The sequence below is a fragment of the Rhagoletis pomonella genome, unplaced genomic scaffold (assembly GCF_013731165.1).
Source record: "Rhagoletis pomonella isolate Grant_MI unplaced genomic scaffold, Rhpom_1.0 Rhpom_scaffold_00003, whole genome shotgun sequence".
NCBI lineage: Eukaryota > Metazoa > Arthropoda > Insecta > Diptera > Tephritidae > Rhagoletis > Rhagoletis pomonella.
In genome coordinates this window covers 64,344,359-64,350,303 of record NW_023458557.1, presented here as the reverse complement: position 1 = coordinate 64,350,303, position 5,945 = coordinate 64,344,359, and positions in this window count along the sequence as shown.

Sequence of the window (5,945 nt, the reverse complement as noted above, 5' to 3'; positions counted from 1 at the left end):
CATTGCTCCCGAAGTCATCCCGGATTAGTCCAATTTTTTGCAGGGTATTTGCATATGTATGTATGTATGTATGTTTTTCTGCTTCTTATAACCGTACAATATTCGTTTGGCATGTCCAAAATGTTACAGTCAAAAGCTATTTAATCACTTAACTTTCATAGAAAAGATAGCTTTTTCATAAATATTTGCATGAATATTTATCAGAGTAGCCATAAATATTTATAAATATTCATTCAGTTGGCTAGGCATAAGTAAGTTAACACGTACATGTACATATGCATACATATTGGAGGCAGCTTTAAACAGAACGGAAGGAATAGAGTCAATTACAATTTTTCGAGTTTATCTTTCCTTTTGTTCTTTTTCACAAATAAAATAGCTAAAATGCTAACTCAACATTTCGAAGGGCATACACATGCAGCATAAACTAGATTTTCTATGTATTTCTCTGTGTACATATGTACCTACATACATATTAGCACACATATGTATGTATATATGTTGTACATATGTACATACATATCTATGCACTTTTATTATTGCTAATTTTTTCTACAGTAGATAAGTGCTTTTTACATGGCTTACGAATTTACTGAACGAATATGAAAAAATCAATAAATTTCCAAGAAAATAATCAAGAATTTAATTGACTTGGATTAGAACTGGAAATTGCACATAAATCTTGCACTAAACTTGGTATCTTTACAGAATCATGCACTCACAATGCTAAGAATGTAGTAGTAGAATGGACACGTATGCATGCAGTGTTGCCATTTTGGTGCTTTTGGAGCTAGATTTAGCCCCTTTATCTTTCCATTTATCTGCGAAATTTGGGCTTTAGCTCCTAGCTCTTTTTTTAGCTCCAGAAAGTTTTAGTTGTGTTTGGTAATATATTAAAATTACAAATCTGTAAGTTCATTGTACAAGTGTTGACTAAAATTTATTTGGCTTTGGCGATCTCAGGCTATTTTCGATATCTTCATATTATTCTATTTCGATTAATACTTAGAAAACTTCCATTCCTAATGCAAATGGCGCGCAAGCAAATGGAAAATGGGCAAGTAAGTCAATTAGTTTATGCAACGTGCGCGAAAGCACACAAACTATACCGGACAGTAATTCGAGCTCCGATAAGCTGAGACCAAGTTGGTGTTGGCCGTATATAAGTAATTCTAAATTACACTAAAAAATTATATGCAGATATCCATACTGTCATTAGTATGAGTTACAACAAACACATAATTTTTGACGTAATGCCCTCCGCGGCGAAACACTCAGCTGTCGCCCCAACACCACCTTGTTAAATACACCTTGGCTCAGACGGTGTATTCTCTCTCATGCGGCCACGACAGGCAAGGAAAGCCAAAACTTAAGCAATGATAAAGTTACAAATATCGAAATTCAGTGGAATAATATACATTTTTATCCACGGAAAAATACAGACTGCTCCATGAACTCATGGGTCTAGGTCAGAGGTGGCCAAAACTCACACAATCATATATGTATTTCAATTTTGCTAAACAATGAGAGAATGAAGAGAATAAGTCGCTCACATGTCTGATGCAAAGTGTGTTGTCAATAACTTCGAGTTGCAAATTATAAGAAAAAGGGATTTTTTAAATTTTGTAAATAGGTAGATATAATATTAAAGAATTAACCTTTTGATATAATTTAATTCACTTTTATTGCTTGCTTAGATTTTTTTATTATAATTAAAATTAAAACTAAAGCAAATACTTGAGTTAATTTGTATTAATCTTCTTATTTTGAATTAAAATAAAAGGGATTTCTAGCATTATTGTAAATTCATCTTTTCTTATTTATGGGCATATATACGTAATAATTAATTCAATATTTGGGAATAAGGGGAAATGGCGCTTAACAAACAAGTTTGTCGTCCGTGCTAGAGCTGTCAAACTATCGACGATACTATCGATAGTATCGATAGTCTGGTCACATGAAATAACTATCGATAGTTCTGGTACTATCGCCACTATCGTTTCATTAATAGCATATTCTCTTTCCTAGCGCTTTTCACATTTGCACGTATTGGTTCAAAGAGAACAAAACTTGGCAGCATTATTTCATTAACGTACGAATAAAGATCATCCAGGACGGAGTGCGAGAAAAAAGTATTTTTTTTTGCAGTGACGTAATTTTTTCGCCGCCATGTGAATGAAACGGAATGAAACCATGTGCGTGAATGAAACAACCGACTAAAAAATGACGTTATCAACTATTATTTTTTTTCTCAAATGCAATTACAAATACATGGTTGCTGTGCTGGGTGATCTATTTAGTTGGTTCATGGCATTATTTCTAAAAGCGCCATTTTTTATTTTAACCGTGGAAATACCAGAAATTACATTGCCGTCTTAAGAGCGTGTCAGACGTGGCAATTCAATATATTTCAAAAGACTGTCAAATTGAGAAATTTCTGAAAGCAGTTGCATGAGCAGTGGCACCTTGCATGTAAGTGTCTATATTTCGAAATAAACTTTTTTATTTCCGAAAGGCAAATTGCAGGGAGAATTTAAGGAATCGCTTTTAGGCTTTTTACACGGCGAATGATTTCTAGCAATATTTCTCGATACTAAAATGCAACCGTGAGCCGCTAAAATAAACAAATTTATAAAAGCAATATAACGAAAAATAAATGAATTTAGAAAAACATATGAAATGGGTCGATACTATCGATAGTATCGATAGTCACCCTTAAGACTATCGTAAAACATCGATGGACTTGACTATCGATAGTTTGACAGCTCTAGTCCGTGCGATTTCTTCATGACATACCAAACATTATGTACCCATTACAAGTGGGTAAAAAATCTACATCCGAATCCATATTAAATATTCTTACCGTGTCTTGCAGCGACTTGTTTGTTGAAAGTTTCGCACGATCACAGCAAAACCATAATCGTCGGCATCACTGATTCGAATCATATACTACGTTTATACCAGTGCCCGCCAAACACTTTCCTGGGAAACGAACTATATTCGGCCTTTCACATGTACACAATCGGCTTCTTACACATACACAATCCGAACGTCAACCGACATGATTCAATAATACAAGGTTGGATAAATATTGACATTTGTGTCAATCGACTGCCTTGTAAGGTTGCATTTAAGAAGGAAAGAGAAGCGGGTCACAATGTTATCCCCTTTTGTGTAAAGGTAGTAGGAAAAGTAAGTAGTCTGGTAGTGCTGAAATGCGTTTTTGTATACAAATTGAATTAAATATATAAAGATGATTCCACTTATCTAGGCAATAGACAATGCCTTAAATTTTTTATGGCCACATAAATATTAAAAATGAAATAAATGGATATTCACATAAAATTCTTGCCAAAAAAAAATCTTTGAAGTCTTTGAAGAAATATTCCCAAATATTCAAAATAAACCATGGTTTCATTGATATTCCAGTATATATTTAACAAAATTAATGGAATTCAAACAAATCCTTTATTCAATGGGACTATATGAAGAATTATACAAATGGTAAAGATGCAATTGATTTAATGCATATAAATTAATCTTTTAAAAAGTATTATATTTGTTGCATTTAAAGATTGCATGTTCAATATCTTAAATTGAATTACATTTATTTTTTTTTAATTTAAATTTTTTAGTAATGTTTTTTACTTTTTTCTCCAATCAGTCTTGCTAATCATTATATTGGTTAAACTTTAAAAATATGTCTTCAATACATTACATTTCGTTTTTTTAAAAATGTTAATTTTTTGTAATGTTGTGTACTTTTTTCTGCAATCAGTCACAATCAGCACAAGAAAATACCTTTATTAATATTTCCACTTTCGCTTTTATGGAGTGGTATACTTACTTGTAAATATGCAAAGGCTGCACTTGACCAACTCAAAGGCTGCACGGTTAAAAATACATGCACCAGCAAACTTGGACGGACACCCAAATGATCCTGAGCTTCACAAGAGAATATACATATTTATAAATATTTGTACTACCATACGTGGATGGATACAGGGATACTAGCATGCAAAACTTACTTGCAACGGCTGCACTTGTTGTAAAACGCTACTATTTGCAAAATAAATATGTAAATTATTGTTGTAATTCAAAATACTTCCACTATTTTTGATTTTTTTTTTGCCAGACTTGAATTTGCTCAATAAGACAATGAATTTTCTCGAAACAATCGATGAAAATATCTGCAGTGTTGCCTGTTCAACTTTTTATACGAAGACACTATTTCTCCTTGTATTTTAGTAGTAGTTTTTATAAATCAAAAAAGAAGGCAACACAGGCTAAGGCAGAATGCGGGAGCGAGACAACTTCCAGGTTATCCAACCATGTATTAGGTTCATTCCTTATCTTTTTGGACTAAAATCTGAAAAGTGTCAAAATGCAAGAGCGTAAGCAAAATGCGCTCAATAAAAGAGAATAACAGGAAAAGTAAAGGAACGCAAAAAACCAAATTTTTAGTCCAAAGAATGGCAACAACAAAACTAACGTCAAATAAGAACAGAAATGTATGTACAAAACACATTCACACAAGCACAAGCACAATAAACACTTGCTATATCAATTATTTTTTGCCTCCTTCCAATTTAAATTCATTTCTTTTACTTTTTAGATTATTCTCACTTTTAGCGTATTCTTTAATTTCCGTTAATTTAAATTCAGTTGAGTTTGACACTTTTCAGGATTTTGCCAGAAAAAATTCTTCTGACTAAATCTGACTACTTCGGACTGATGAGAGTCACTCTCAATGACTGTTGCTCTCTCATTTTTGCTGTCATTTCCGAGTTAAGGAACGCTTTTTGGACTAAATCTGACTACTTCGGACTTTTTCTGACTATTTCTGGGAGATAATGAACGCTCCTATTATTGAATCATGGTCAACCGAAAGAGTAGAAGAGCAACAAATTTTATTTAGTTGCATGCAAACAATAGGCGAAGTAGGTTGATGACGCATTATTGTTGAATAAAGTAGGTACACTGAGCAGAATGAATGAATATTCATTCAAAAATTTTATAACACAATTTTTCGTACATACACCCCTAGAAATAGGTACCAAGTCTTGCTTTTTCTTCATATTAAAAGAACTTTGTGAACTATGTATTTTTTTTTAATACCAGACTAGTCCTCAATTAAAACATACAATATGTTTTGTTATTTATCTTTTGGTTTAATCGTTATTTTAAATTGTTCTTAAATGTCAAGTTTTACCTAATTTTAAAATAAATATATTTAGATATATATATTTTTATATTATTTCTACTTGAAATCAACGAAATTGTCTTTTAATATTCTGAGTGCTCGAAGCACGTTATCTTTTTTGCTCAGAAATCCACACTTAAATTATAAAAAAATAATAATAATTTTGTACAATACATACAAAATTTTACCAACTTTTTCCTTTCTTAGGGCCGTTAACTTTCATTATATGTTTCTATGTTGTTTAGATCTAAAAAATAGCGCACAATGAAAAAAACGGCAAAAAAACATACCAAAGTTTTTATAATAAGTAATACAACACAGAAATTTTTTTCCGTGCATTACCACCAACACATTCTCATTTATTGTTTCATAACTAACACATACTCATTTTAAGACTTTTCTCGTTTTGGCGGGCACTGGTTTATACGCATGCATAAGTCGCTTTAATTCATTTCGCCGCGATTCAAAACATATGTATAAACTGAATTTCAATTCGCTTTGAAAGAGCGAAGTGTTTTGGCTCACACTCCATTTCAAATCGGTAGTTTAATTCTCCAGACAGATAGAAAGAGTGTATAAACACCGCTCTCACTCAAAGCGAATTGGAGATCAGCTGTTCCGCTCAAATTCCAAATAATCGCATCAGTATTTAAAAGCTGATTAATAATAATCGTTCTTTTTCTTTGCCACGATTTTATAATGCCGAATAAAACTAGATTTTTATCACTTTCCATTATGTTAA